Source organism: Schistocerca cancellata, chromosome 5, assembly GCF_023864275.1.
Source record: "Schistocerca cancellata isolate TAMUIC-IGC-003103 chromosome 5, iqSchCanc2.1, whole genome shotgun sequence".
NCBI classification, from domain to species: Eukaryota; Metazoa; Arthropoda; class Insecta; order Orthoptera; family Acrididae; genus Schistocerca; species Schistocerca cancellata.
The window spans coordinates 773,877,036-773,889,178 of record NC_064630.1 but is presented as its reverse complement, the minus strand read 5'-3'; the positions used below and the strand labels follow the sequence as shown (position 1 = coordinate 773,889,178).

Sequence of the window (12,143 nt, the reverse complement as noted above, 5' to 3'; positions counted from 1 at the left end):
AAGATAACGTTAGCTGTAAGTGTTTATGTACAAAAGTGATGAACCGATTTTCAAAATATTGCGAATCGTGATCCTACACGTTCATACTGAAATAACTAAGATCGTGTTTGTTCCTTTTAGCTTTTTGTTTACTTTCTGATCGAATTGTTACTATTTGCTGTGTGGCTTCTCATCTTCCACCACAGTTATGCTACAATGGCAGAGAGATTCAATTTCTGTTATTTTTCCATGACCTAGGTGAAAACAAGTTATAACAACACACGCCAGAGTACCGCAAAAGATCAGTATCACAGATTTTGGTAATAAGGGAATTTTAACAATTTGAAGCACCAGCCACCAAATCCTTACATATTTCATCATACTGTGCAAACATAGCAGTGGAACAGGGTTTTCGATTAATGCAGGGAGAAAAAATAACTGAATATAATGAAATAAAGGTTCAATGGTATTTTACTTTATGGAAGAATTTTAGTTCGCTAGAGGCCACAAACTAGGCTTTTGACAGAAATGTGTATCGCTGTTCATCAGAAGAGGTAACAGTCTTGTCGCTACTCCAACTCATGCTCCCCTAATGTGCCCGTAGTGTGGAATATACTTGTCATAATATTACCACTTTTATATGGATTAATGGGGATGGTTCAGAATTGAGAGACACAAATAAACGCAGTTTGACATTATAACAGTAGATGTAAAGATGATATCACAACAGAATCATTTCATTATAGGGTACAACGGCTATGGAAAGAACAAAGTGACTTTTTATCAATTTAATATCATAGATACTGTTGCATCTCAAACATTCTGACGCTTTCCATTCACTTATCTTTCCGCCTCTCGGTTAACAGTTAAGAAGACTGTTGTCATAAAACCTTCATTGACAATTTCCTTCCTAATGTGGAGAAACCAATTCAATGATGAGTAATCGTACATGAACAACAGAGAGAAGACTCACCGTATCTGAACAATTATTTGTTGATTTGTCCTACAATAATCTACTAATCTGCCCTGAAAATTTTTTATACGTTCTAGTTTTGCTCAACAGGATGTTCTAACACAATCACCGTTTTATTATGTTAGAGCTATTGGAGAACTGCAGGATACTAACAGCTTCTTTATTGAAACATTCGCCTTGTTGCACATGATACATTATACTTAATCCTAGTTGAAAACTTCTGATGTGTTGTCCTACGTTGCAAACACAGTGATAACGGTATATGCTATATTAACAATATGACAAAATATGACAACGCAAAAAGCTGAAGGAAAATGGAACTAACAAACTGACAGTAGTAAGCAAGTTTTTTTCTCAATGCCGAGAATGGAGTAATTTACTTGCGTATTTCAAACTTCATGGAAAGAAACAGACGGGTGTTCGATGCTCCCTTTCATTACTGTCTCGAGTTTATTTTGTTTATTACTTATTGAATTTTTTAAGATTTGCGTCTCCCGTCCTTTGCATTGTTTCGTCCTGTTCTTAGTCCTGTAATTATTTTACAATTACAAAATTAACAGCGTCATTTCTTCCCAGTCAGGTAAAGATTGAATAATGAAACTGTGTTAAGAATTGAAAGTATATCTGTATTTCCAGAAAAATAAACATCAAATGACTAAACGAAAAAAAATCGAAACGGAATCCATTCCATTCCCCCATCAATTTTCTTAAACATTCTTTCGTGGATATCACAAAAGCTGTACAAAATGAAAGAATACAATTTTTTCTAAAGAAGTGTAAGAACTTTGAAAAAACGGTGTGTTAGCATGTGGTATGTATGCGACTATTTATGTCGGAGTTTTTATAAACGATTAGAATCTCAAATTCGTGGTGACGTAGATCTGATATTTTTCAAATTGTTAAGCTATCAGAACAAGATCACTTACATTTAGTTCCAACAGCATACTCCAAAATGCTCAAATCCAACAGATGACGATATATTTCTTCAAAATAAGTCTGAAAATTAACAGTTAATTAGTCACATGTTTATTCTAAAAATAGTGTGTAATTTACCTACATTCACAGGTTTTCAAAACTTTAGTCTTAACCAATAAAACGTCTGTAAAAAAAAGATGCAACTCTTAACGTAGGAGCTACCCCTGCGTTAAGTTCAATGTCGCTATGTTTTTGTTTCCAACGACGTGCCTGGAAATCGAAGTAGGGAGCGAGCTGGCGCTGGCGCGTGGGTATCGATTGTGAGTGACAGTCGCTGGGCTCGCGCAGCTGTTGGTGCGCTGCGCCCCCCACCCGACCGGCAGCCATCCCTCCCCTCCCGCCGCGACGCCCAGGCTGCCTGACAGCGCGACCGGTCAGCTGAGCGCCGTCAGTTGGTTCGCCAGCCCCGTCCAGTGCGCGCAGACTCCAGTGAGTACCACACACACAGTTTCCGGCGCTCAGCCTAGCGCGGCGCTCTTCGCTAGTCGCTGAACCGCTGCGCGCCGTTGCCGACCTTTCCGCTCCCGCGAGCCGTTCCCCTCTGCAAGGTGCACCACCTCTCACCGGGGCAGGCGAAGCCGCTGATCGATACAGGCAGCGAGCAGCTGCCCCAGGCCTCGACTCGGCTCGGTGTTCGCAACAGCGCACCGACAAACCTTTGTCTGTCGCCGCTCCTGTTAACGCCTACGCCGAACGTGTAAACTCGGCGCTAAGAAAACACTAGGGGACAAGCGAAACTTGCAGTACGAGGCAGTTTTCTGTAGCGCATAGATATTCTTTGTTCTAAAAGCGGCTTACGGCGTACAACCAGCGACGTGCCTCTACCCATTAAATTCAAGTACCTAGGGAGTAGTGTGTGCGTCTTCTGTGCTCAGCTTAAATCGCGTCTCTGCAGCCGGGCAACGGCCCTCGTCGTGTCGGCAACCTGCGGCCTTTGTCTTACCCGCGCCAGCAAACAAAGGACAGCTGACGCGAATGCCAACCTGCGTTCGCTCGGCAGATACGAGGCGTCCTCCCGGCTCTGACATTTAACAAAGCCTGCATTTCTTTTACTTCTCAACTTCGCGTGCACGGGTGAGTCACAGCCGAGTTTTGCCTGACGACATTTCGCAATAGCGCGAATCAGCTGACTACAGCTGGCAACACAGCGCTACCAGGACCGCTTGCTAGGGCCAAACACAAACGTCGATATATATACCGAATTGGACTGGCAATAAAACACGGAATACAGCGTATGCCACTGTAATCAATAATGGCCTTAAATCTCACTGTTAACAGATAAGCAACTTTTTTTTTAAACTTTCGCACGTCGAAACTCTGTCACTGTAAGATGCAATTTAGTGTTGAAATACTCGTCTTACGTCAATTAGCACATCACACTACAAAGCGCTTGCACATTTTGCGCGTAGTAAGAAAGGATTTCAAATATCTTGGCGTAAGAGTAAAACAAACGTAACTCAGTTGTGAGCTACAAAACGAGAACGAAACTCCGCTTGCATTCGATGCGATTTTTGTCGGGATAACCTATAGTATGTAAAAGCGCATTATGTAGAAGTCAGCAGTTTGTGTATTCTAGAAACTACACAGATTAATGCAAACTTTATCTTCATGCAGAGTGTTTAGGATAAAGTTTATAATTGTATACTCCGACGAAAATCGCAAGCACAAATGCGATCTCCATCAACAGCTGACAACTAACGTCTGTTCGTTTATTTTAGCCTGTCTCTGGTGCTTTCTGAGACCTTTAATTTACTACGTGCAAAATTAACATGCGAATTATTGAGCGTTCTCTTGGCCGTAAGTATCTGCCCGCAATGCCAAGTGATACGTTAGCGTCCTTTTCAGCACTGTAAACAGCATATCCGTCTGGACCTGAGCCAAAATTCTTTCGATCCGGTAACGAGAAAGTAGCGAAAAAAAAAAATACAATGACTTGTTGCGGTTTTGTATCAGTTTATGTTAAGTTTCGAAACTACTGCCCTTGGCATTTCCACCTCGAGTTACGACTTCGTTTACCATACTCCAGACTGTATCTCACGTTTGCTTTCCGAAAGCTAAACACCATTTACTCAAATTTTGGAGACTTATTTAGGAGAAGCGAATTCAAATCCTCGTCGCCATGCTGATAAATGTTTCTTTGCTTTCCGTAAATCATATGGCTGAGTTAGTGTCCCTCTTCCTAACGAACTCTTTCCGAATATTTACAAAAATAATGCTGTGTAAAACAGCGGAAGGGAAGCTGTCTTTCGTTTTACATTGTGCATGATGTCCTTATTTTACGAAACATATTTCTCAGTATTTGCTTCAGTTGCTGATGTATTAGTTGAAATGTTGATGTTTTTGCTGATAAGAAGTTCTGCGTTATTTTGTCGTTTTCTGCTGCATTTTGGTCGATAGCAAAGAGAGAGTGGCCTTCTCTGTCCATGTTTCTGTTGAATTACCGAAAACGAAACGCTTCCGATTCGGAATAAAATGTAATATTGGCATTGTTAACGGCACAGAAAACAAGACGATAAAAAGCGTTGCGTGTCGATCAAATGAAAGGACTGTTCGTTCTCTGTGACGAACGGATCATTCACGAATTATCTTGTCACATTTGTTACGATTTCTCTCCTCATATATGACACTGCTATCACCTGCGTGAAATATCATTTGCATTTTGTGATCAGGAAAATAGACACAAAATTTTGGAACAATTAGAGCGTTGATGAAGGTCGGGCTACCAGTTTGCTTTCGCGATATGAAAGACGACGTTCAAGTCGCTGTTCAAGAACACGAAGCTTTCGCAAGCTGATGGCGTCACCAGAGAGCAGTTCTTTTATTATATCTGCCGTTCTCCTGCTAATGTGCTCCATTACACATTTTTCCCGCTACGCATTAACGCAGATGTAAGAGGCTACATGATTAATACAAATAAGGAAACTTACTTCATAGTTAACGAGCCTTTTCTTTTTCAGTAGGTTTTAACAACGTTCAGAGGTAACGATCATGCACTATTCATGCGACAGGCCGTAAAGGCCGGATATTGTCACGTTGACCTTGACGCCACTTGCCGCGCGCTGACACAAGTGATTCTTGCAATAAAGTATTGTTTCTTCCCTTCGAATAACGTTTGATACGCGTAAAAAAAAACGCCAGGCTTAGAGTATTACTTGATGGCTTAGCACTTGGGACATCCTGTGCCATGACAAAGGAAACTATGACTCAATTATAACATGACACGCTCGTCATATTTTAACATCACAAGGTAGTCAAATAATCAGTGATGTTCTTTATCTTCAATGTTTGGACGGAAGACAGACTGCAAAGCTGTCGTGTTAAGTAAAACATTATGGATCTTTAGCAGAAACCGACTAACACTACCTTCGCGGCAAGCGTTATATCCAGTCAGAAACTGAAATGCGAAAGCTGCTGTACATTGCTTATTTTCACCCTGTTTTTCTGTGTAGTACAGTTACGGGTAACTCTATAGTTCTCAAAGAGTATTCTAATCCCAGAAAAGGGTGGTCATAACGACCTATGGAGTCAATTGCGATCTTCACGATCTTCTTGCAGGACTTGTTCTAAAGGCACTACAGTAACCAGCTGGTGATTACGACTTACGCCTCAATACCTTCTACTGGCTATCGTAACAGAAATATGTTCGCTTCCCAGCAATTTTCCAATACGCTTGGTGTAGAAATGAAAAATTTCAATGGTAGACTTAAGTTTCAATTCTTAGCTCAAAGGCTTATTAAAGGCATACCAGTTTTATTCTTCCATCTCACGATCGTTGCACGATCGAGTAACTTTGGCTCACTGAATACCTACTGAACCCGACAAAAGAAACCAAGTGAATAAAGCAGCTGATTTGTGTGTTTGCTTTAACTGGCGGAAGGATTGACGTGCGCGGAGCAGAGGTGTTATATTATGACGTCAGCAGAGCCGATATAGAACGCCTTTACGTAACACCGTCTTTGTTTCTTAGCAGCCATTCGCCAACAGATAACATCTCGGCGTACACAAACACAGCATCCGTGACCTAGTGCAGCGGCAATAGACAAAACACTCTTTCCATGGTGAAAGCATTCGTCGCAATACTTCACATTGCTTCCAGACTATGAAATTCCGCATTTTATTGTTATTATTTTTTGTTGGCTTTCGAACGTGTCCACAGAGCCATCTCAAGAGTGGAAGGTCAGTTATGGCGATACGAACGTACGGGCAACACAACACCCAGTCCACGAGTGGAGAAAATCTCCGACCCGTCCTGGAATCGAACCCGAGCCCTTTCAGTTAGCAATCCGCAGCGCTGACCGCGAAGCTACCGAAGCGGACGCATTAATGTATGACAGTCCACCTGTGTGATATATGTCACAGGTCTAGTTGCCTGCGAGATGTCAACAGGGAAACCAGATATACGCGGTTCCTACGCGACTGTTCTCATAATGAGAACACTGAACCAAATTAATTCAGTTATTAATAATCTTTTTAACTCAAATCGTATTACAAAGACCATACGCGTCGTTACTTCAAGAGTCTGTGTTTAACAAGCTGGATATCTTCGCACTGACACTGCGGCACTTCTAATTGCGGGGGAGTGTTACCGTACATCTAGTCGCATTTGGAGTATGTGATTATAAAAAATGAACTTATTTAGAAGGGACAGCAGCCTCTATTTCGTGGAGACAAGGCGGAGGAAAGACCTTTATACTGCGGGCACGTTCTTAACTACTTCTCCTTCGTCTCCACAGGGTTGGCGTGTTACTTTCTGATTTGTCAATGTTAATGGCGACGGATGGCCGGATGGTCTTCCTGATGCAACAGAGAACACTTCACCAATGTTCAAAACACTGCGCTGCTTCTTGCTTTACGTATCTCGCACAGCCTTCCACAAGAGCTGAGGGCTGCTAGTAACACAGCACAGATTTTCAAACCCAAATTGCTGACTTCCTCCAGGCAAACTGCTGTTGGTTGTAGCAATATTTGTTGGTGCACCGAATTGTGTTCTGCTATTTGTAATTCGTTATAATCCACTGCAAAGTAGGAGCATGCGAGAAGATACAGGCTTAATGAAAAGTGGTCGGGTTTCCAGCCTTGTATTTTAACACAGGAAACCCGAGAGCTTTTCACCAGTGGTATTCGCCAGGAAAGTCTGCATTCACCGATACATGCTTATTTACCATAGTGCTATCTAGTTTGCGGTTTTCATGTTCTTTCCAGATCGTTATTGGCGAATTACACGATGGTTCCTAGTGATAAAACATGGATGACACCTTTACCTTTATTTACAGATCGTTAGTTTTACGAAGTGAAGTTAGTTCTGATGTGTGGTCTTATTTTTCTATGTCGTTTTCGTAATTACATTTCACAGTTCAATGTTCTATTACGTGCATATTTTTATTTAGTAAGTTCTGTGCATGATTTGATTGATTGGTCCAATGAAATAAGAACAAATCAATGAAAATTAGGTATGGAAAGAAACTGCATAGCACTGTTCAAGATGTTGCTTACGTTCGTTCAATTCAGATGTGGTCTTTGTGAATAGACTTCCCGTTGTTTTCAGTGAATCGTAGCGACCTCAAGTCCCTTGCGTGTGGCCTTCGCTGCCCGCGGACGTTCAACTCTGCCGAGACAAAAGCAGTATGGGTTAGTTACCTAACGCCCTCCATCCGAGGGAAGAGCTATATGCGTGTGATTAATAAATGAAACGACAGGTCGGAACAGTTCCACGCCAGAGGAGATCTATAATTCTGCTTCAAAAGTAAATTTGTCAAACTAGTTTCCAGGGATCGACTGTGCTGCACATCGTCCGTTACTCACGCAAAGGTGCATAACCTGATGCCGCTAACAGGGCTGGGATTATTCAGCCTATGTCGATACTGCAGACATCAGAATGCGCGGCAGCTTTTATACTGTGTCCTTTTGTCGCTGCTTCATTAGAAGCTGCATTGCGTACTTCTATGGCGCAAACCGTGTGCGTAACACCAGATACTCTTGTGTATACTGACTGTGACACGTAACGAGTTCACCTTCTTTTTCTTTACATCTTGTTACGTAACGCCCCATATCGATATGAGATTGTACTTTATAGGAAAAAAAAAATGGGAGTTGTTACCAGCTGAATTGCAACTTTAATTTTTTTCTCAGGTCGAGTGTTGCCACAATCATTAGATCATAATATGTCCAGAACAGAAACAGAACAAGAATATTGTCGAAAACGGTAGTCAAGGTCTATTACTAGAACTTATAGCGGCATCTGCAGAGGTTAATTTGTGAAAACACAAAGGTGGATGGTTGTACCAGGCAAACAAGCCAGAATCCTTTGTACGTGAACAGCGATTGTTGTAATTTTTCATTTTATTGAGTTATAATTGCCGTAACACAATCAAACAGATCTGAAGTTCTCATATATGAAAAGCATTGTTACCTACTCGTATTCCCCACGATTAACATCTAAACAGAAAATTCGTATATTACATTTCCACATCTGCCTTTTTTATACTGCGTATAATAGGCAGTCCAATACTACTTACTACCAGTTGTACGGGTAACCGTGACGTAACAGAGATAAGCAGAGAAACTTACGTCCAGGAAGGTCAACGGTCCAGAAAGAAGAAAAGGAAGATGGTGGACTAACGTCCCGTAGACATGGAGGTTAATGGGGAATGCTCGAATTGAAAGAGGACGATGAAAATGTGATGTTTCTTTTTCAAAAGGATCCGCTAAAAGCGATTTAGGGAACCACTCTTAGTTTAAAACCTACACGGGGTATACATTTCCTACACGGTGGAAAAATAAAGTTGTCTCTTAAACTGCGCACCAAATCAATTTTAGCATTACACAACAGTTGCATCACGGCCATCTGACATCCACTACTTAATAAAGGCTTGCTATCGCGAAACAGGTGTTCAGTTCTTAATTGCTGCTAAATAATATGAAACTGACAACAGCTTCTCTTAACTTGTTTGTATACGACCAGACGCGGTGAATGTTGTTAACTGTCGGACCGCGTTTTATCGTCATTTTCTACAGGCATTGTCGCAGTGTCCATCTATAGATAACTTTGTTTCCCATACCCGTATTTGATATATCTGACTTCCTTTATCTCTAGAATAAATTCTGTAATTTTTGGCAAAGGTCTTCATCTTTTTCACCCCAACTGTTCCGTTTTCGTCATCTATACAATGGTAACGACGCTTCTGTTTTCGTTTATTTCATGTGAAATTCTTTCATTGGATTTCTTATCGGCTCATTTGTTATTTGTTTATCTTCTTCCAAGTCGCGTCTTAATTGGCAGCTGAAAAGAAGCGATGAGAACGTCAAGGAGTCCTGCTTTGACGACCATTTAGAAAGAAACGACAGTGAAAGCTCTAACATGCTTTATTTTTTTTACATACTGACTTGTTTACCAGTAGTTGTCTTATTTACGTTTTCTTGTTTCCGACGTTTTTCTTATCTCCGTGCAGAAAGTGTTGCCTTTGTAATCTTATTGCCTAAATAACAGATCTTATCTAATGCTGTATTTCGCTTCTGGCAATTTGGATATCAGTCATCGCTATCATCTTTAATTTCCGGTTTCGTATATCTTCAAAGTGCGCATATTATTGAGGTGCAAGATACTGAGTGTCAGAATAGCTTCTCGTCTTCCCAATTGGCTGCAGGAAATCGAAATGGTCTTCGACGAGTTCGTGTTCGTCCTTTTTTCTTTGATGGTGTCTTTCTATTAACTCTTGTTTTTGCTGTACGTTGCATTAGACTTGAAGTGGGTTATTGCAATTATAGAACAATACCTCATTTTTACGGATTTTGTTACTTTGTATTTACTGAGCATAAAACGGATTGTTGGCACTGAAACAAGTTTGAGAAACATTGTTTTCGGAACAGCACGACGGCTTAGCAATGAACACATCAGATTGTTCATTATAGGTGCATAGTTTGTGAGGCACCGAGATTCGTAGAAAATGGAAGAGTATTAGCACCGATTTATGCATCGTCTTACATAAAGATTATAGTTTGCGTATTTACAAAAGCGTATAATCTCTGACTCATTTCTGGAATGGGCAGGCACTGTGACAAACTGTTATGCATTTGCAAGCTAATACGGCCACAATGGGTTGTGTATTGCAGCAGAGGAAACAAAGAAATCATTAGGGAAACCTATCCAGCGCTTTGCAGGCCCGCGTAGACTATACAGCGCTGCCGCTTCAGGTCCAGGCGATGTTGTCGGTCGGATCAGAAGAAAGTCGTTAGGCTGGCACGGCAGGCTCTGGAGGCGGAGGCGGTGGGGGCACACACTGTCCCGCAGCAAGGCCGCGGCTCAGCTGGCGCGCCAGCTGGCGGCGGACGCGACATCAGCTGGCGAGCAGCGACACCAGCGCCACGGCGCCAGCCTGCCGAACTAAACGCCTTCCCCTACATCCGCTGTGCAACTGTTTATACCCAATCTGCATCAACGTTTTCCCTGCTTTACGTTGTTTCCTCACAGTCTAATTATGCACACTTTACAGATAAACGTAGTAAAGATTTGCTGGGATAGACCGCGACGGTTCCCCCACCGTCAGAAATCTTGGTTGTGGTGTCAGACTGATCTGTAGCGTAGCCCCAGGTCTACATTAGCTTACGAGTTACCAAAGCCAAATTAATGTGAAATCTAAGCAGCTATTGTGGTGACAAGTTGGTCGATAGCGTATCCCGAGCTCTACGTTCGCTCCTTACTTAACACTTCTCGTTATAAATAACTAGAACTGCAAGGCAGATTAACAAATGCTGTATTACAGAGCGGACGAATATCCCTCCAGTACCACGGTACTTATTATGTACATTTAACGTAAATGAGAGATGAATAATACAAAGGGGGTGGGAAGTAACTCTTAACATTTATATTACTTTCTACTAGAATCTACCGTGAGAAGTGGTGAACCTGCAACCAGGTTGTGTATTACCGAATCGATCGACATAGAAATGTCGAACAGTTGGACAATAAAATACTTATCGCTGGTGTACGTTAAATCTGTTGCGTCAGTACTACGTTATTTATTTATACTTTTATTCCACGTGGCAATATTAGGGACTACAACAAAGCCTGTCTTGCATCTGACAAGGCATCTTTAGCAAGTTAACGTACACGTGGGAAATGAGTAGTGAATAACAATAATAATAATAATAATAATAAATGAGGAATGTAAAAAATAATGTGACCACGGTTATCACTTCTACCCTCGGATCACTAGCATGTACCTTGAAGCGCGCTCTGTCTAGAACAGGGTTTTCTGAACTGTGGTGTTCTACGGGAAATAAGTAACTACTACGCGAAACTGTTAACGACATGGCGTTTTTTCTGTATTTTCACAATACTATTTTTTTATTATGACTTAGTTATGATTTACAACTGAAGTAATCGCTGAGTAAAACAAATATTTCTCATTTTTTGAAAGTTTTATTAATCGTCAAAATAAATAAGGTGCTGTATCAAAGTACCAGGGTTCTCAAAGTGGGTTCCGTCAGGGGAAAAGTCTAGAGTCCCAGGATGTAGTAGTCAGTGGAGTACCAGGTATACTGCTGACGGGAACCGGCCAGATCCGTGCTGTGATTGTAAAATGACTTAACACACCAGATGTACTCTTCGGGAAGCTGGAAGTAACCTGGAGTAGAGCTGACTATAACCGTTGTGAAAAAAGGCGATAATAATAGTAATGACGACGATAGAAACAGCAATGAACGTACGGTGTTTCAGAAATGTCATTTTCATACCATGCAGGAGAAACGTAATGAAAAATTACGCTTTTGTCGAATATGAGTAATGAGATCTAACAAATGTATGGGAGCAGTACATAAGGAAACATATCTGCAGAAACTTCCTGGCAGATTAAAACTGTGTGCCCGACCGAGACTCGAACTCGGGACCTTTGCCTTTCGCGGGCAAGTGCTCTGCCATCTGAGCTACCGAAGCACGACTCACGCCCGGTACTCACAGCTTTACTTCTGCCAGTATCTCGTCCCCTACCTTCCAAACTTTACAGAAGCTCTCCTGCTAACCTTGCAGAACTGGCACTCCTGAAAGAAAGGATATAGCGGAAACATGGCTTAGCCACAGCCTGCGGGATGTTTCTCATTCTGGAAATATCTGCAGAAGTTTAAAACAATTAAACGTTCCGCATTTAAACTCTATTATTGAGATGATCATGTTCTCACCATTTCAAAAGCAATTTCTACAGAATTAACTTAACAACTGATT

The 12,143-nt window shown here is 41.5% G+C and overlaps 1 protein-coding gene across 1 annotated transcript in view; it reads left to right on the top strand.

Annotated features, from left to right (window-relative positions):
• Nucleotides 1–2,293: 2,293 nt before the first annotated feature.
• LOC126188965 (tumor protein p53-inducible nuclear protein 2) overlaps nt 2,294–12,143 on the top strand; it is a 77,106-nt gene continuing 67,256 nt past the window's right edge. Inside the window, exon 1 of the mRNA XM_049930724.1 lies at nt 2,294–2,356. The gene's annotated coding sequence lies outside the window, so the exon portion shown is untranslated. The remainder of the gene's footprint in view (nt 2,357–12,143) is intronic.